General features: G+C 41.7%; 1 protein-coding gene and 1 pseudogene across 1 annotated transcript in view; both read right to left on the bottom strand.

Annotated features, from left to right (window-relative positions):
• Positions 1–21,299, bottom strand: part of Cntnap2 (contactin associated protein 2) — a 2,113,217-nt gene that overhangs the window by 311,945 nt on the left and 1,779,973 nt on the right. The window lies entirely within an intron of this gene.
• On the bottom strand, positions 639–2,701 carry LOC127194803 (protein SDA1 homolog; annotated as a pseudogene).

A 21,299-nucleotide genomic window follows, 5' to 3' on the forward strand; every position in this document is an offset into this window, starting at 1 on the left:
ATCTCGCTTCACCACATTCTCAGTTACTTATAAGTAAGCTTATGAGGGCTCAGCCACTACTCATCCCCCTCCATTTGTTTGAAGAAGGATCTTAGAATAATGAATGAGAGAGTTAATCAAATACTAGTAGCATGATTCGAGGAACTGCACAGTATAAGGTGACTCTTTCAATGTCCATGCGCACACTTTTACTTATAAAAATATGTAGAAAAAAATCATTTAGTAGCTGCTTGTCACTGATAGCTAGCATACATACAGAGCAATGCTCCGCTGTACCACTCCTGGATATATACCTAATGGAAGCAAAGGCAGAGCACAGTAGAGATGTCTGCACTCATATATTTACTACATAATCATTCATAATAGCCATGTCACTGATTCATCCTCAGTGTCCATCAATGGATACATGAATGCAGAAAATATATATTTTCACAATGTACTCTGACATGGCCTTGCTGGAGGAAGTAGGTCACTGGCGGTGGGCTTTTGTTGTTGTTGTTGTTGTTGTTTTGTTTTGGGCGTTTTGCTTTTTTTTTTTTTTAGTGTTTCTTGACTTTTTAATGTAAGCAAATATTTACTAATTGTCAATATGTTGATACACACAGCATTGGGCAGGAAATGGATAACTTCCTGGTAAGTTAATTCATTCTTTTCCTCTTTTTCATAGGTGCATTTCCTAGTGCTAGCTGCTTCTCCCAGAAGGAGTGCACTGTTTTTGACCAGACATTCTGGCTACATTGCATCATCATCAAGTTCTTCTGGGGTTTTTTTTTTTCTTTTCTTTATTTGTGGAACTGGAAAAAGGAGTTTATTTTGGTTTTCTTCCTCACAAACTCCTTTTGGTCTGTCCTTCCAGCCACTGCAGTTGCTAGTCTTGTCTCTTTGTCAGACTTGGGCTTTTTGTGTAGGTGTTCAGTGTCCCAAAGAGACAGCAATTCACCCCTGGATTCACTGTCGATTTCGATGTATTTCCTCTTCTGGGCTTTCCCAGGGGCAGCATCCATTTCCTACTTCGTCTGGGCCGTGCAGATTTTCTGGAAGTCGTCCTGTGTTAAAACTGGTGCTTGATGGCTGCAGCTTTGGCACTCCACTCCTCCATGGCCATGCTGTCCAGTTTCTTGGTGAGTGCTTGCTGTTCTTCATTGAAGAGTAGTGCACATCGACCCACTCACCATCCTCCCCCATCACTGAGGCTGGCCCTTGCCCATCCATCTTCATCACTTTCTGTGTTCTCCTCTTCCTCATCCTCCAGACCCTCCGCTCCTGGAATGTACTCTGCAGCGTCTGACTCTCCATGTTATTGTATTCCTGCTTTGATGGAGGCTTCAGTGGGATTGCCCCAGAACTTCTTTTGTACCATCTGAGGGTTCTGTGTCCAGAAGAGATGAATTAAGGTTCTGGCAGACATTATTGCCCTTTTATCTTTGTGTGTCTTGTACTGAGCCAAGTCCCGAAGAAGTTCTTCAGACATGGCCAGAGGACATCGAGCCATGATTTCTTTTATAGCGTTGATTCCTACAGTCATGACTTCCCCAGAGCTCTTGTCAGTAACAAAGTTATTGGCCACCATCATGCACACCAACTGAATAGTGTCCGGAGGTACCAGGTGATGAGAGGCTAGCACAGCCAACAGAAGGATCTTCACGCCTTCTCTCTGGTGGGGATGCAGAGACCTTTGCACAAAGGGGTAGAAGTTGAAGAGGAAAAGCTCATGACTTCCCACCAATCTGCAGACGAGGTTCATGAGCATCACCCTCACTTCAAACCTCTCCTTACAGCTCTCTCGCTGCGTCAGAAGCTTTCCTGTAAAGTCTTGGGGCTCATGGATCAAGTGAATAGCTGAAAAGTTAAATGCTTCTCGTTTCTTCTTTTGTGTCTTCAGCACTTTCATTGCCTTTTCCAGCTTCTTCTTGTTTTGGAAGCCCTCCATCCTTATGGCGTACTGCACCAGCAGGTCTTTCACCGTGGGTCCATCATCCTCGGATTCTGAGTCACTGTTCTATTTCTCTTCCTCATCTCTCCTGAGGAAGAACGCCAAAGCAGCAACTAAGATCTCTGTGACCTTGAAGAAACACACAGTTGCTATAACATTGACAGTTTTGGCATTATTCCAGATGCTCCTTCTGTAGAGTTCGATCATGACATCCAGAGACATCTTGGCCGCAGTCGCATTGCTCTCATGTACGCAGTCTCTCAACACGGCGTACATGAAATTCTGCAGCACCATGTTCACCTTATTGTTCTTGCGTTTGGTGTTTGGTGTTCTTGATGCCAGTCACAGTACGTGTGTTCAGAGTCTTCTGCAGGAGCTCGTCATGGCAGAGCAGGAGCTAGAAGAAGAGCTCTAGCAGACTTGACAGCTTGGTCAGATTCTTACCTCCCAGCAATATCAAGGCTTTGCAAAATGTCATGCAGAGATCTGGATCCAAGACAGTGTGAGTGTAGGACAACAGGTCCTTCAGCTCCTGGGGGGACGTTACTGAGATGTTCTGGTAGCCGTGGCCAATCTGTGCCATGAACATCACCAGCTCTGCCAGATCTTTGCTGGGCTTACTTGATTGTAACTTGAAAAATGTCCACACTGGATTTTACAGTGATTACACTGCTGTAGGAACTCTTTGATGTAGGCCAGCGGGTCCCGGTTGATCAGGTTCTGTGACTGTGACAAGTTGCCGGGCAGCTTGTTGTTCCTTCCAGACATGGTGGCTAGCTGCGTATGGGTCCCCTGATGAGCAGTTATTAGAAAATGTAGGCTTTGGGTTTTTATAGCCTGCCGCCACTTCTTGTACCACTTTCTGTTTCTACACGTAATTCCTATGCCACATGGCAGCAGGGCCTCTTGATTCTGCCTTTATGCCTTCTTCACCATGATGGTCCATATCCCTCTGGAAGTGTGAGCTAAAATAAGCCCCTTTCTCCCCTAAGTTACTTCTGCCAGGTATTGTATCACAGCAACAGAAATGAAACGAGGACCCACTATTCAACTGTTACAAAGAGGAATGAGATCACATTGTTCCCAGAACACAGGCTGGGTCTAGAGAGCCTGGGTCAACACAAAATCAGTCAGACTCACAAAGACAAATATCGTATGATTTCTCTTATATGTGGAATCTGAAAACATTTCATAAAGGCGTGAAAGCAAAATGCAGGCCTGTTGGGAGCAGGAACAGGACCTGAAGGAAGGCTGATAAGTGTCGGTTGTTGGGGAAGAATATGATCAAAGTATCTTTTGTACGTAGGTGGATGCGCCATGATACAACCCACTATTCTATACGATACCTGAATAAAAAGATTATCAGCAACTGAAGGCACAATGCTACAACAACATCGTGGAACATAAACTACTCTAGTTTCCTCCTAACGGGATGCAAGTTACAACTTTCATAGCTTATATTCGACAGTGAATTTGGTCACTGACATTTTTAAGTAGGGAAAAAAAATCAGTTTTTATACTTGAGAAAAATGAAGTCTTAATTGAAAAGTGCTTAATAATAACAAATAAAAACTTCACCACATCTGGTGGAAAAAGTTAAAGCAGTTCAGGGCTCTTCCTTTTCATGTCATTTAATAGATTTTAGATTATATTTCTTAGATGGAAATAAATGGGCATTTTGCCCTATTTTTACAAGCTTAAAGTCTGCACATTCATCCTAAAGTGCATCAGGAAAAGAAAACGTCTCCATGTCATCTGGAAGGTAAGAGGCTATAGATCTGATTAGTTTTTACAAAGCATAGTAGTTCTGCTAAGGATTATTCACCCCCAAGAAAATGTAGAGTTTCCTTTTCCCCAGGCGGCACTGTGCTTGAGTTCCTATCTGATATTCTAGGTTTTTGGAATAGGTGGCTTGCAGCCTTTGGTGAGCATCCGAATTATCTGCAGGGCTTGCTGCAAACACAGCCTCGGAAGCCAAAGCCACAACCCAGCGATTTGGAATCCCTCAGCCCAGCCCAGGAATCCGTCCTCTTTAACCAGCTGCTTCTGAAGCAGGTGCTCATCCCCCCACAAGCAAACCCTGATTTTACAGTCTCTATGACTCTCATATTGCTTATTAGAAGCCTGACTAATTTAGAAGCGCCGTTATTTTGAACTCCGTGAAGGGTAAACGTGACGTTCTCTCTTGCTGCTCTTGCAGCCAGATCTGGGCTTCCCAGGGAGCGCGCATAGACAGGCTGCCAAGGATTCCTGCCTCACTCCTGATTTTAGGCTTGGATGCTGTGGAGTACCTTGGCAAGCCATGCAGACATTGAGCCATGCAGGCTGGTTGGCTTTGACACTGGATGACTTCGCCTCTTTTCGCCAGCAAGCTTCAAACCCAGGGCCAAGATGGCTCCTCTGAGGTCCCTGAGGAATCAGGGCTTCCTGTCAACACCCAGTAGGGGGCCTGAGAGTTCAGCAGGCAGCCTTTATCTTTGAGATACATTTATGCTTGTTTATGTAAGTTCATTCAGGCCTGAGGACACTACCCTCTCCAGTTCTCTGATGATCTCTTTTCTCTTGGTTCTTTTCATTACTTTTACCACCCTTGAGACTTATTCAAATATCTGTTTCTCTGCCTTCCTCTCTGTATTGTGCCTGTACTCCATCTTTACTGATTCCCATCAGTCACTCATCCCCTTGTCTGACATAGACGTCCGGCCTCAATTCTGAAGCTCAAGAGTTCAGAACAAGCCACCACTATCTCAGGAAGGCTCCCCATCTGTACTCTCTTGGGGTTTCCACCTTAGCGACGCCATTGCCACCTTAGGAAGCTGCAGAATGTATTCTGGATATAAGTTTCAGGCCATGTGGAGTTGTAAATAGGTTACCTCTCTCCTTTTCCAGTGACAAAATACTGACAAAAGTAGTTGAAGGAAGGGATGACTTATTTTGGCCCATAGTTTGAGCACACCATCATGGCCTCAGGAAGCTGGCAGTTAGTCACATGTCATTAACCAAGCAATCAGGAAGCAGGGAAAGGCACTGCTAGTGCACAGCTGCCTTCCCTTTTTTAGTTAGTTCAGGACCGTACCCAGCCCACTCAGTGGTGTCACCACATTTACAGTCTCCCCACCAGCTAGCCCAATCTCACAGGATAGGAGGGAGCTCCTCCTCCAAGCTCCTTGTCTCCCAGAGGTTCTAGATTAGCTGAAGATGACAGTCAGCCGTAACTACCACAAGCTGGATGCCACAGTCTGTCAACTGTAACTCCAGAGGCTCTGAAACCAGCCGCTGTTCTCCTTTCCCACTGCACTTGTCTCCTGGTTCTGCACCGACACCCTTAGGATCTCGGGCAAAATTATAAACACACATCACAATCACAACTTTTGCTTGAACACTTAGAACACTTTCTGCCCTCAGTGACATTTGAACCTTGTGTTCCTTCTTTTCTTCTTGGGAGACAAAAAAAAAATGTTATTATGATCTAATGATGATAAAAAGTGAAAAAGCCAACTGCCGAGCAGGAGAGTGCGCATGCATCATTACGCTTGGGGTTTACGAACCTCTAAGAAACGGGGCTGCTAGGATTCCCTTTGCAATGAGGACACTGCAGCTGAGAGACTAGATAATGTGTCCACGTGCATGCCGGGCACGGGAGGAGGAGTCTACCGGAAGCCAGAGTGGCACTGTGAGTCTCCTGTAGCCACAGCTTCTCTCTGGAATAACCTATGCTCTTCGTTTCTGTTCCACATGGTTAAGAGACCTTTCCACACGAGGACAGAGGAGAGTTCCGATGACTGTGAGGTAGTAAACTACAGCCAACCTGCTAGACAGGGGTTGCCTTGTTTCCAGGCTTCTGTAGATTGTAAACGCACAAAGGAGGGACAAGGACCACAGCATCCAGCACCCCCATATTATCTTAACAATTTTCCAGCACATTAGCTGCTAAATACTGAAGGGCTTTAAACTTTGATATACTGATTACTTATACGTCTTCTAAATATGTTCAATGGAATCCTACTTTTTATTGTGCACATACACATAATCACATGCGTGTATACTTCTTTGTGTGTATGTATCTATGCACTAAAAGGACTTGCTGTCAAATATGTGTGAATGCTGGATTAAAAATGGTACCCAGGTTTCTTCTGTCTTCAGGACTCACAGCACATTGCGATTCTCGGCAGGAATAGCAGCAGGCGCTGGCACACACATCTATGGAGCTCTCTCTCCAGCCCTTTCTTTTCTTTTTGTTTAAAGTATGAGGTATCAGTATTTGGGTAATGCTATAGCAAAAACAGTACCTGGGATTTCTTGTTTTGTTTTGTTTGTTTTTTGAGACAGGGTCTCTCTGTGTAGCCTTGGCTGTCCTGGACTTGCTTTGTAGTCCAGGCTGGCCTCGAACTCACAGCGATCCGCCTGCCTCTGCCTCCCGAGTGCTGGGATTAATGGCTCTAGTACCTGGGATTTCTATTCATACACATCCTATATTTGCATCTGAAGCACATGGGCTGTGCTATTCCTTCTTATGTAGGTTTTATGTATACCATTCATGACCACCACTGTGTTTTATTCTATGTACATGCTATTATAATTGGGACAATTTTCGATGTTTAAGACAGTGATGTGGAAAATTATCAATTAAACTGTGCTGTTATAAGCTGGACACACAAAGAAAGTTATTTTGGTTTTAAATTGAAGCTGGGTTTCTGTTGCTTGCAGCCCTCTTTGCACAGCTGACTTGTCACTCACGTATTTGTAAACATGCTTTTCCAATGGCAGCGACAGCATCTGCCTCCTGCCTTTCCCCACTAACGTTAACTAAAGTCTTTGTAGAAATGGCAGCCCCAGAAATCCCAGACTGTCTTCTTGAGAAATTGGAGGTGAATTGAACATGCTTTCTATTTCCTATTGTAAATGTTTTGCAAGCTCCTTTCTTATGTGAAATTGCTGGCGTTGGAGACTTGGTGGTAAGCTTTTATCCCCTTTGTTTAAATTCCAGAATCTGTTTGATTTGCAGTGCCCATGAGACCCACCTTCCCCTCTTCTTCGTGCATCTAAGCCAGGCATCCTTATCTTTGCAGTGAGGCTTAGGAGCTCTCCTGGCTCACTGCCCTTTAGGAATGATGCCATTTGTTAAGACAAACACTTGATACAGGCTCCTGTGTGGGCTCACCAGACTAAACAGAAACTAAGGACCTTCCCTTCTTGTCAAACACAATATAGCATCTGTTTCAGCATTAGGATTAACCAAACATCATGGAAGAAATGGGAAAGCTAGAAAATGAAGCCGACTGTCATCTCTTCAGACCCTGAACAGAGCACCTAACAAGTTTACCTACCCTGTTTTTCTTATGTGGCTATAGATTATTTTCAGCAAATTCAGCCTCCTGGACCACTTTGGTGCTATAAGCACATCCTAAGAATGTTGGGAGCTCTTGGAAGAAATTTTGTCAAATGATCTTTCCTTGTAACAAATTCTTCATTATATGTCTCTGGAATTCGAGGTAACTTGTTGCGGTTGGGTCCTATGTGTCCATATTTCATCATTTCACCCTACCATAGCCAAAGTCCCACCATGCTACAGCAGGCAACTGGTCCCACTGTGCTACAGCAGGCAACTGGTCCCATCATGCTACAGGACGCAACTGGTCCCACCATGCTACAGCAGGCAACTGGTCCCACTGTGCTACAGTGGGCAGCCAGTTGTGGTAGACCGTCTTCTTTCTCCTAGTGTGCTCCTGCCTTCTTTGCTTGTGGTGCTTTTGAGTGACCCCTTGATCCACGAGGGTACCCAGTGGAAACTGTTTAATGTGAGACAAAGCAGATATGTCGATAATGGGGTGTATTAAAGTTGCTAGTGAGGAATACCACAAAAAGAACTAAATACAGAATCCTTGTAGCTTTGTGTTTCTTTGTATTATAAACGCACACACACAAATATATATCTAATGCATGATATAACATATATTTATATCTATATTAGATATATATAGGTATATATCATGCATTACAGACAGACCTCATTTTTTTCTGTGTTGAGAACTCTTAAAATCTACACTTAGAAATTGTCACTCATATAATACATTGCTATTAACTGTACTTGAACTTTTTCTCTTTGTCTAACTGACAATTTTTTTTTTCTTTTGGTAAAATCTCATCCATCTCACAGCCTCTGGTAGCCACCATTTATTCTTTGCTTCTATGAGTTCAACTTTTGTACATGGGACATTTGAGACCCAGAAAGATTTGTCTTTTTAAACATGGCTTAGTGTGTGTGTGTGTGTGTGTGTGTGTGTGTGTGTGTTTGTTTGCGAATTACAAGATTCTTTTATTTTTGAACACAAGACATATTTCATTTCATATATGCACCAAATTTTTCTTTCTTTGTCTATCAGTTGATGGAAATTTAGGCTGAATCCCCTTCCTGGCTGTTTTTCTCTTTCTGACATACTGACTTCATTTCCTTTGATAGTATTTCCAGCCGGTACCTGTCATGTAGTAGATCTATTTTCAGTTTTGAGGGACCTTGTATCATTTCCTACAGTGGCAGCACTAATTTGCTTTCTCAATAGTTTATAAGGCTCCCTTTTCTCCATGCCCTCAACAATAGTTGTCTTTTATTATTATTATTTTTCCTGAGAGCCAGTACAACAGGTATGATTTTAATGGTATTTTAATGATGTTAAACCTTTTTTTCATGTAACTGTTGGCTATGTGTGAGCCATGTTAGTGTTAATTCTGTGCACAGGGTGGGATGAGGGTCTAATTTCATCATTTTGCATGTGGTTTCCCATTTATCCCACCACCATTTATGAAAGAGATTGCCTTTCCCTGCTGTATATCCTTGACACCCTCGTCAAAAGCCAATTGAGCGTGAATGGATGGCTTTGTTGCTAGGTCCTTTCTTTTGTTCTAATGGTCAATGTGTCTGTTTTATGACAATAGAAAGCTGTTTTGATTACTGTACCTTTGAGGGTACAGATTTTGAAATCTGATAATACAATACATCTGGCTCTGTTTTATTTTTTAGATTTCTTTAAGTGGTTATGGTAGTTGGTGATTTCATAAGACTTTTATTATTGTTTTACCTACTTCTTTAAAAATATAATTTGAACTATGGTGGAGGTTGCATTAAACTTGTAGATTGCCCTTCCCACAGACTTTTAAAACAATATTGATTCACCCTATTCATAAAAACTAGATGTTTGAATTTTTCTCATTTATTTGTATCTTCTTCAATTTATTTCATCAATGTTTTATAGTTTTCAGATGTAAATCTCCTTATTGATTTCAGGTTTTACTTTTTTAGTTAGGTAAATGAGATTATTTTTTCAATTTTATTTGTGAGGATAGGATAGTTCATTTTTTGTATATAGAAAGAGTGCTGGTTGTTATAGTTTGATTTTATGATACAAAATGGCTGAATTCTTAGATGAGTTTTAGTGTTTTGTTTTGTTTTGTTTTTGTTTTTTTTTTTTTTTGGTGGAGTTGGGGGACTAATTATATGGAAGACTATATTGTCTGAGAATAGTCTTTTAACTTATTTTCCATTTTGCATGCCTTTTATTTCTTTTTGTCGCTTAGTTGCTCTGGCTCTGGCTAGCACTGTGTTGAGTAAAGGTTATAAGAGTGGGCATCTTGCCATTTTCTTTTTACTGGTGAGATGAAGTTAGCTATCGACTTTTAAATTATGGCCTGTATTGTAAATAGGGATAATCTTTCTATACTTATTTCTTAAATAATTTTAATAATGAAATTAAAGCTTGTTATATGTTTTCAGCTCATATGAGGTAACCATGTACTTTTTGGTTTTCAATCTGTTATTGGGGTATATACTCTTATGTGTGTTGCAGCAGTGGATAAATATCACTTGATCATGGTGAATGCTCCTTTTCATATGTGGCTGAGTTTTGATTGCTAGTATTTTTTGAGATGTTTTATGTCTGTGGTCACCAGGGATATTATAATTTGGCTTATAATTTTACTTTCCTATGCTCTTGTCTGTCTTTCCTATTAGGATAATGCAGTAAGGAAAATACCCATGGGACTATTCTTCCTTTTTTATGTTTTTCGAGGGTTTGTAGCAGTTTTTCTCCTCCCCCTATTTTGTCTTCTTCTTCCTCCTCCTCCTCTCCTCTTCCTCCTTCCCGCCTCCTCCTCCTCATTTTCATGGTGTTGGGGACTACTTAAGGCATTAAGCACGCTAGGTAAGTGCTCTACTACCTAGCTACACCTCTAGTCTAGTAGCTCTTCCTTTTTTCCTTAATTTTTTGGTAAAATTCAACAAAACTTCAAGTGTTAGGAGACATTTTCTACTGATTTAATTGCATCATTCATCATTAGTCCAGTCAGGTTTTCTCCTTCTCATGCTTAGACCGTAGTAGGTTGTACATGTCTAGTATTTATCCATTCCTTACAGGTTATCCAGTGTGATAGTGTCTATTTCTCTCTAGTAGTTGTAATGTTTTATGTTTTAATTTCAAGATGTGACTAGGAGCTCCTTCTTCCTCACATTATCCCCCTCCCCCTCCTTCCGTCTGTCCTCTCTTCTTTCCCTCTCTCCACCTGCCCTTCCTCCTTCCCTCTCTCCCTCCCTCTCCTTCTCCCTCTCTCTGTCTCCCTCCATGTGCTTACTTATTTCTACTTTGATTGTTATTATTTCCTTTCTTGAAGTAACTTTGTGCTTACTTGAGGAGGTATCAATTGTTGCGTACAGGTTTCTGAGTCATGTACTCATTAAAAACAAGATGTTTCAATAAAATGATAATTTATATTAATTAATTAGTAGCAAGAAAGAAAAACCCAATACATATTGACCCTAAGTTGGCAGAGTCATATAACACACTGTTGAGAATAATCCACACCCTACAAGCATGCATCTGCTCGTTACACATTCTAGTCTGTGGAGGAGTACACAGTTAGGCACTCTCATAGAACTGGGCAGGGAATCTTTTACTGTATTACTCTTATGCAGGAAGAACAAGGCCAGATGTTCCTTTATTTTAAAAAAGTCTTAATGGTCAAATAAAACTACAAATTCTTGAGATATAACACCATGAATTTTTACTTGAGAAAAATCACTGTGAACTTACACTATTAAAATAGAATGTGTTATATACCACTATCATTAATTATTTAGACTTTAATATTACTCTTTATTATTGTCTGATACTTAGGGTAGGAAAACTAACTCCATGTTTGGGGCTGTAACTGCATTGCTTGAGAGGCTGAGGGAGAATGAACTATGGTTGACTAACTAAAGTTGAATATACCTTAATAAAAGATAATAATAATAAAGCATAGAAAAGTTAATATAAGACATACAAAATAAAATATAGTTATATAAATAAGGTGAAACAAAATATACTATGTATTACGAAGGGGTTAACATAAATGCTTATCTCATGTCCTCTGGAGACACATCTATTTTCCTAACTCTATGGATCACTTTCCCCTAGCTGGGCTGCTTTGTATGGCTTCAGTGGGAGAGGGTACAGGGATAAACACAGAATAGATAGAGGAAAGATTAAAGGAATGTCCAGCCAATGCCTTGCCCAAACTTGTGACCCACTTCATGGGAGAGATCCAACCCCTGACACTATTAACTCTGCTACGCTTGCAGAAAGGAGCCTAACACAGTTGTCCTCTGAGAGGCTCCAACCAGAAGTGGTTTGATACAGATTCTGAGACTCATAGCCAAACATTGGCAAAGAGTATGGAGTTCTTGTGGAAACATGGGGGGATGGAGAAAAGGACCTGGAAGTGACAGGAGCTCTACAAGAAGACCAACAGAACCAACTAACTGGGGCCCAGAGGGGCTTGCTGAGACTGAAGCATCAACCAAGGACCATGCATGGACTGGACCTAGGTCCCCTACACAGATATAGGCAGAGGAGTGGGAGTTGTCTTTGCTATGGACTCTGATGATAGCTTTTTGGTCACTTTCCCGTGGTGGGACTGCCTTTCCAGGCCACAGGGGAAGAGGATATGTACAGTCCTGATGTGACTTGATGAGCTGAGGTGGATGGAAAGGGGACTCCTCTTTTCTGAGGAATAGGACTGGGGAGAGAGGAAGAGGGAGGGAGTGTGGGACTGAGAGGAGAGGAGGGATGGGGCTATAACCAGGGTATAAAATCTTCTCAGATAAAATCTGTGTCCTTCCCAAGACATTTTGATATTGTGGCTTTGAGGGGGTTATTTGGTTTTCATTTGGACATAGTAATGTTTTTAGAAGCTAAAATATGACAAAAAAAAAAAGCAGTTGTTATATTAGAAATATAACCTGGAAGAAGACTGGTATAATACTTGTTATAGAGACATAGACTCTAACAAAATCTCAGGAACAGGCATGAGAAATCTTTCTAGTTGTTGGTCAGGAAGTTCAAGAGGTAGTCCCACCTCCAAAACAGTATAGGCTATTGCTTTTGCCTGTGGTCACTTCCCTGAAGTTGAAGGTCAGTCCTTATTGCTGAAGACGCCACACACCTTCACACAGGACTCATGGGATTTGCTCTGGCAATGACCCAGAGGCCTCCTCCCTGAAGACTAGCTTTCATAGTACTAGAAGATGATACGCAAATTGACAAGGGAGAAAAATCAATCAATAGTTTTACTGAGCTATGACGCATACGAACCACAATAATAAGGGGCATGATAAGGTGTCCCTAAGGTTGCAACAGTGGTCCTTACATCTTGGTCATAACCAACAGCGATCTAATTGAACTCCAGACCAACTTAATAGGTGGGGAATCATGCCTGGTACCATAAATCTATCCAACTACATAAGGTTAGTGAGGTTGTGGAGCTTAGAAGGGAACCCGTATAACTCCTGATTGTATTCTAAAACTCCTCTTTATACCCACAAATAAGTGTAGCTTTCACACCTTATCAAGGATGCCTCTTTGTCAGAAGGAGGAGACCACTATAGAAAGCCACAACTAACCAAAAATGCAGAAAGCAACCGCCCATGCGGTGCTTGCTGCAACTGTTACATTTACAACACGATTGCTGCATTTCACCTATGGCTCAGGGAACATTCAGAATAGCTGTGGTGGTTTGATAATCATAGCCCCCATAGACTCATGTGTTTGGATGCTTGGCCCATAGGTAGTGGCACTATTAGGAGGCGTGGCCTTGTTGGAGTAAGTGTGGCCTTGTTAGAAGAAGTATGTCTCTGTGGAGGTGGCCTTTGAAGTTTCCTATGCTCAAGCTGTGCCTAGCGTGGCACACAGTCTTCTGCTGTCCATGGACCAAGATGTAGGTCTCTCAGCTCCTTCTCCAGCACCATGTCTGCCTGCGTGCTGCCATACTTCCTACCATGACGACAATGGACTAAATCTCTGAAACTGTAAGCCAGCCCCAACCCCAATTAAATGTTTTTTTTTTTTAATAAGAGTTGCTTTGGTCATGATGTGTTTTTACAGCAATAAACCCTAACTAAGAAAAAAGAGGATGGAAAGATTCATTTCTTTCAACTGGTGAGTGGATAATAAAAAACGCACTCCATATACACAATAGAATACTACTCAGCTCTAAAGAAAAATGAAATCATGAAATTTTCAGGTAAATGGATGAAACTATCAAAGAGTATATTACGTGAGGTAACAAAAACTCAGAAAAACAAACACCACATGCTCTTTCTCATCCATAGCTCTTGGCTTCAAGTCTCCAGATGTGAATGTATACGCTGGAGTAACCACAGAAACTTGACTAAACGACTTGGGAGGTCAAGGTTTATTTGAGGAATTTAACTTGTGATGTCTCCAAGTTTTGATTGTTGCTTGTGTAAGAAGGTAATCTGCGACTGTTTGGGAAACAGTGACAACTTTTAAATAAACATTATTGTTTGATTCATAAAACTAAATAAGAGGATTAAAGAAAGGGACAAGAGAAGTGCTTTTTAAAATTTCTATGATAGTAAACTATTACTCATCATGTTTATATGGTTTCAAATTCTCAACAACCCGCAATGTGGTAAGTTTCTACATGTACAAATAAGACTCCACGAGACTCTTTCAGAAGTGCATCTGAAGACTGTGTCAGGACCCGATGGGCCAATATTTAATGACTTTAACAGGGCCAGACTCAGGCTTAGAACTGGTGGTGAGGAGAAAATAGACGCAAAAGTAGAAAGGCAATTTGTTGCAAATTTAATGTAGCAGAACATGATTGAAACATGCTCATCCGTGACATGTAATTTCCTTTCTTAAAAGGGTTAGTGGAACGCCGGGTCCTGGAAGCCTGCGATTTCCCTGCTGAGGGGTTTCTTTGCCATTGGTTTTCGGTTTCCAGAGCCACATCCACTGCAGTCTTGACAGAGGGATGGGTCTAGGCTACTGGGGCAAATGAGCAAGGTGCATGCCTTGGATGGCCTTGGGCAAAGTCAGGTGACATCTCCTCAAATTCCCAACAACATTTTATCCCTGTGCTTCCTTGTCTATATGGATTCAGAAGCCCAGCTAGTGACAATGAATGACAAGGGGACACCACAGAAAAAGGAGAACCTGCAGCCCCCTGGGCCACTTTAATTCTTTCTAAATCTCTCTCCTTCTTATCGCTCTCTGTGGAGTACACTGCTGGATGCTGAGCCAACCTCCAGTGGGTGGGGCAAGTCAGATGATATTTGATTTAGAACTAACTACAAGAAACCCTTTGAAGGCCAGACACTCAAGCATCCTTCCTGCTCACTCCAGAGCATCCATCGCTGTGAGTAGTGCTCACCAGGAAGTCGTGGTACACCCCAGCTGTGAGGAAGTCCCCTCCATCAATAACTAGGTTGACTACATCATACCTCGTCACCCCCTGCCCATCTGCCTCCATCAGCCATGCTGTTATCAATTAGGGGACCTTCTCCTCCTCCCTTCCTCCCTCCCTCCCTCCCTCCCTCCCTCCCTTTATTCCTTCCTTACTCTTATCATCTGCTTCTCAGGACACTAGAAACACAACCACCCTCAGTGCTTCAGGGAGACATTGCCCAGGTGAGGCAAAGGCAGGTGACACGCCACAGAGAAACTTGTTTTCTTTTTAAAGAAAAGTCTGTTTAATTTTAGCAGACCCTAAGATTGCTGAAATGATTTCTATCATAAAACAAGTGGTCATTTGATTAAGAGTTGAGAGAGAGCTGCTACTGAATGATCATTTGGGAAGCTAAAAATGCACTGGCACACTTTGCCCGCTACTCCAGAGGCTTCGGAGATAGCCCAGCAGCTGAGGATGCGTGCCGCATGAGCATGAAGCCCTGTGTTCGAATCTTAGCACCCACGTAAAAAGCTGTGAGTGGCCACGTGAACACTTTAGGACCAGAGCTGGGGTGGCAGAGACACCCACTAGGTGTCTACTGGCTGCCAGCCTAGCTTCAGGTTCAGCGAGAGACCCTGTTTCAAAGGAATAAAGTGGAAATAGAACAGGAAACACAATGTCCTCTACACACACACACACACACACACACACACACACACACACAGAGAGAAAGAGAGAGAGAGAGAGAGAGAGAGAGAGAGAGAGAGAGAGAGAGAGAGAGAGAAAACACACACATAGAGACAGACAGACAGACAGACAGACACACACACACACACACACACACACAGAGACAGACAGCCCCCCCATCACACACACACACACACACACACACTTATTTCAGATAGCACCCAGAACAGAAAAGTGAGTATATCAGTAAAAATTACTTAGGGACTTTTAATGAATGAGATTTTTGTTTCCTTCCAAGGTCTCTGCGTGGGGCACTGGAAGGCCTAGAACCCACCATGTAACAAGCCTGGCCTGGAGCTCACAGAGATCCACCTGCCTCTACTATCTCAGTGTTTGGATTAAAGGCATGTCTGCCACCAAGCCTATATTACAAGGCCTTTTATTTTGTGAAAATATAAAGTTATCTTGAGAATCTGTGATGTTTAAGAACCCAAGCTATATCCTTATAAAAATAGGAAAATTCACATTTAGCGTTTGGTCCTTAGCAGTCACCACATACAATGTTCTTAGCTCTATGTAATAGTATCAAACAGAGAAATATCTGATGCATGACACACTAAAGTTTCAGAACTCTGAGTATTTACATAAACAATCCAAGGAAGAAACAGGCTGTCTTCCATGGCTTTAGTCTTCCGTATACGTGGTTGATAACGTGCTCTTGTATTTAGTACTGGTTGTTAAATATGAATCGAGTATGTCCATGGGAACTTTAATTTATAGATATACCTCTTCTCAGAGAATATGGAGTATCAACACAGCTCTCTTATTACTCAGGTTTTATCCCTGGCCTGAAATTGACCAGCTAAATGACTGTCGTGAGTAACACAGAACGCTGGAAAGCTGAGCGCTGACTTATTAGGGCATAAAATGTTGGAGGAATCATTGGGGTGTTTAATATCATGACTGGCTCAGCTTGTTTTCTTATCACATTAGATGGAAGAACCAGCCAAATCCAGCGAATGAAGCGTTATTACACAAAACAGTGTCAGTTCTATACATGTGGGCCCCTCTCAGCGAGCGTAGATCATTTTAGATCTTTTTGGAGGCATAGCTTACTCTTCTCCCACACAAGACATCAGATGTATAAAATGTAAATGACCTGTCAGCTCTCCAGTTGATGTGGTGTCGAGATACTAAAATTAAGCCAGTGATATGATTTTAATGCAATTTTCTTTATATTAAGACAACTCTCCCATTCCTCCCCCCTCCCCCAGCATACCTTATGAAGAGAAAGAAAGAAAACTATAAAGAGGAGAAAATTGATTTTTAAAAAATGCTGGGAAGAGAATGACATTCAAGGTCTGCGAGCCACCAGAGACTGAGGATGAGAGTGAAGATGCCCTGGGCTGTGAAGGGACACACTGAATGGTGTGCAGCTGGGAGCCAGGGGTCTGCAGATTCCCTGCCCTGAGCAGTAGAGAAAGACCTGCTTTTGGGGATCTGGGGATCCAAGTTCCTAAGGGAAAACTAAGGCTTAGAGCCACTTGCCTGCTCGGGACTCCATCGAGCTGTCCACCAGGTGGCAGTAGGAAACCAGGTTTGTGCACAGGTGAACCACTTTAGCTCTGGGAGAATTCATGCGAAGAAGATACATGTCTCCTGCGATACTGATACTGTTTCTCAGTTGTGAGTTGTTGCATCAAAAGAGAACTTCCAGCTTTCAGATTAGCTTATAAGAGAACGTGGCACTTTGGAAACCCATGGACTGGTGACACCACAACCGCGGCCATCCAGGTAGCTGGCATCCGGGCTGGAACACTTTCATTCTAGTCCTGTTGGTGCCAAGCCTGATTTAACCCCTTCAGCTCTTGCCCATAACCTCTCAGCTTCCAGAATTGTGAAGCTGCTTATTCAGCCATTGACATTTGACTGGTTTCATAGCTTCCACCCTCAACTGTCTCCCATAAAGCCACTTCCCCACATGGGCCGATCTTTACCATCATCCCCAAACTCCATTGCCTAGTATATGCTTGGGGAAATGACTCCCTGCTCCAGTTTCCTTGAGATGTCTTACTTCCTGACACCTGTCCTCAGAGGCTTAGCTAGTTAGGACCTCAGCTGCTCTGTGAGGCTTTCCTAGCCGCCCCCCCCCCCCCCCCCCCCCCCCCCCCCCGCCTCATCAGAATCCCCCTTTGAAATATCCTAGCACACACAGGTTAAGACACTGACTTCTTCAAGTGTTCGTTTATTGTAATTATTAGACAGCTTACAATCTTTAAGGAAAGCCTTCTGCCTTATTTTTATTTCAGCTAGAGTATGTAACATGCTTGCAATATAAATGGCCAATTAATAAATATAAACTATGGTTACATCGTTGCTATCTCTACCCTTCTAGCCTATCTGAAACCAACACTATTTGTTTTGTGGAAGAGTGCAACAAAATAACTATATAATGAGGGAAAGTCACATGACTTTGGGAACGTACTTTCATATCTATAAAGCAAAATGAGAAGCACAGTCAGGATCCACAGATTTGAGTGTTGTGTGCTCCCTTCTATTCTTGTTTTATAATTGTCATCACTGATATCAATAAGGGCATTCCTAGATGAAAACATGTTTTGCATAGTGAAGGTTTAAAGTAAACAGCTCTTGAATTATTACTATTCACCAGGGAGGCGTGGTTACAGGGTTATTCACACTGATCATTCCAAACTTTACCTAATTCCTTGGGAACACGACACTAAAAGCTGATAATTCGGATGGTTGAGTTTATCAGTCAGGATGAGCTGGGGTTGGACGCAGGACAAAAAGCCCTGACATCTCAGTGTCTTAACACAGCAAGTGCTTAGTTCTTGTGCCTGCTACCTGTCTAGTGCAGTACAGCTGAATACAGGGCAGACCTGACAGAATCTCAGTGATGACAGATGCAAAGGAAAGAACCTCAGTGAAGTGGATACTGGATCCCAAAGGCTTTAGCCCCAGAGAGACACATGTTATTTCTGCTTCTGCATCATAGATCAAAACAAGTCACCTGGTCATAACCTCATTCAACTCAAGGAAGAGTGACATGCAATCCAACCATGTAACTACAAGGAAAAAAACCGAGAAACTGATGAAAAAGAAAACAAATAAGTAGTGAGAAATATCCAAAGCATAGATGACCCAGCCAGTCACTGGAAGTAGTCAGCCCTCTAACGTTTCCTTTTGCAATCTGGCATAATTTATTGTTTCCCTTGAAAACTTAAGCAAACGTGAAAGAAAGCAAATAAATGTTGAAATCTAGATTTCAGTGCCTTTACTGTTTTTTGACAACCGATATAAGACTCTGTAGTATAATCTCAGGTTTTATATGTGAAGGAATTTATTTTGGTAATAAAACTTGGAAGAAAAAGGAGTTAGAATAAATCACCTACAGCACGTTGAATTTTATTTTTAAATAAATTACAGTGTGTGTCAACTAATTGGGAGCTTGCATGTGTGCAACAAATTCAAACACCTAGAAAAGGCACTTGTTTATTTTCTATTTTAGGCTAATTATAATGAGATGCAATTAGCCAGGTGATACTTTTATTGATGAGATCATTCAATTGGTAAGTATGACTGTGCTCCCTCATTCAGTCTTGAGCTGCAGTTTTATATCTGAAGAAAAAGAAAATTCCAAACAATCAGTATAAAACTTCTGGGGAAACTCTGATGGGGCATTTTGAATTTGTTTCCTTGGTGCATCTCAAAATGGGAAGAGCTGGCATTTATGGCCTATGAAATGTTGTTCTGAGAGCAAAACAGATACTTTTGGGAGAAGAAGGGAGGTACTGATATAAAAATCCATGAATTGAGGAGATAGTTCAGTGTGTAAGAGCATTTTCCTTGAGAGTGGGAGGACTCGAGTTCAAATCTCAAGCACTCACATAAACAACAACAACAACAAAACAACACCCAAAAAACCTGACCTTTAGGTTCAGGGGGAGACCCTGTTTTCGTTTCTTTTTTTTAAAATAAAAAAAAAAGTACACAGGTATAAAAGATACTTGATATTCACTTCTGTCCATCACAAAGGCACATATAGCCACATACACCTTTGTGTATGTACTACACACAGTTGTGCATATATATACCAAAACCACCGCACACATAAAAGTAAGCAATATGAAAAAAAAACCCATAAAATTAGAAGATACCCTTAGAACGACAGATATGCACATAGGTAGAATCTTACGATTCTTTAAATATTGATAGGAACACTTAGATGGCTGGCATGCCCTATAATCTCTGGAAATCTTGGAGAAAAATCAAGCATCGTGACTCAGATCATTCTGTCCAATCTATTCACGCTCATGCACATGGAGCTTGGGCACTTAAAACTATCCTTGCAGGTAGATTTATGTCAAGATGCCTTGTTTCAAGCACATCATTAGTATTTCCTGCCCTGACTGCAATTGGAGGCAAAGGAGACGAAGGAGGCGAAGGGTGCCGTGGAGATGGCGAGGAAGAGAGGAGCCACACAGCCGATGCGATGCTCATGGCTAACTTACAAATCAGGCTTTCTCTGCTTTGGCATTGTTAACATTTTGGGCCAGAGAACTACTTGTCATGGGTGTTCATCTTGTGCTTTATAAATGCTTAGCAGTACTTCCAGCCTCTACTTACCAAACAGATAACATCAATTCGCCCTGGCAAGCCAACATGGCTCCTGTCACTGCCAAGTGTTTCCAGGAGGAAAAATAGGCTTCAGTTGAGGACAACTGCTTCACACTGAGTATTTTCCCATCTTGAATCTTGCTCCATATTTAAAGAAACTGTCGTTTTTTTAAAAAAAAAAAAAAAATGGGTGTGACTCTTAAGATATCTCCCCGTTTAAATGACTGAAGAAGAGATCTAAAAATAATTATTCTAGAACATATGAAATTTACATAAAATTCAAATTTTTGTATCTACAGGAAAAAAAAAGTTCTATTGGCGGCCGGAACCATTCCCAGATTGCTCCTGTCTGTTTGCACAATAGAGCTTCAGAGTTGAGTAGTTGTAACAGACACTATATGGCTTACAGGCCTGAAATATTTACTATCTAGTCCTTTTTTTTTTTTTAAATAAGTTTGCTGACCCCTGCTCTAGATAGATATCAGATAAGCCATTGTTAATATGGACAGGTAATATAACATATTTTAACTTCTGCTTCCTGGAATCATTAAGTTTATTTATTACTTTCAAAACTTAAGATTGAGGGTGGTTAAGAGACATTGAGGAAATTGGGGAAAATATTATAAAGTTGAAGTTGTGTCCATAAATAGGTGTGTGTGGAGGGCCTGGAGGATGTACCATATGATAACCATTCTAAAAGGAAGATAATTGTGTACTTGACTGGCTAACACATCCCTTGGATGAGCAAGCAGGGAGTGTTATGGCAATCCGTGAACACACCCCTAAGAGTCAACTACAGTGTAAGTTTTCAAATGGTGTCGTCAGTTTCTTCTTTCAAAGGAGCCTCAAGCAGGTTGTGGTAAATTAAAGACATGTATACAGAATCTATAAGACTTATTGATAGTAGAGATTATGGGGGAGTTTCACAAGAATTTATAGGAAAGGAGTCAACGTCCTCAATTTGTCCTTTCAGATGTGGTTTAAGGTAGTTACTCTTCTTGTGGGAGAGTCATCAATGGAGTCACTACCTCAGAAGCTGTCCTGATGGAATTCCTGGTTTGGAGTGTTCTTTTTTCCTCCCTTTCCTTCACTTTCCTCAAGTTGTTGCCTTTCCAATGAAAGGCATTGCCTCTGGCATTAGATAGTTCATCCACATTCTAAACAGAAATGACTCTTCCTATGTCACATGGCATGGAGCTATTGGTTTGTGGTCTCATATAATGGGATACGTTGAGGTGGAGCGATGGAAGCCATGAGAAGGGGTTCACTTGATGCAGAGACACTTGCCATTCATGGCATTAGGAAGGCCTTTGAT

This window comes from Acomys russatus, chromosome 10 (genome assembly GCF_903995435.1).
Source record: "Acomys russatus chromosome 10, mAcoRus1.1, whole genome shotgun sequence".
In the NCBI taxonomy this organism is placed as follows: Eukaryota; Metazoa; Chordata; class Mammalia; order Rodentia; family Muridae; genus Acomys; species Acomys russatus.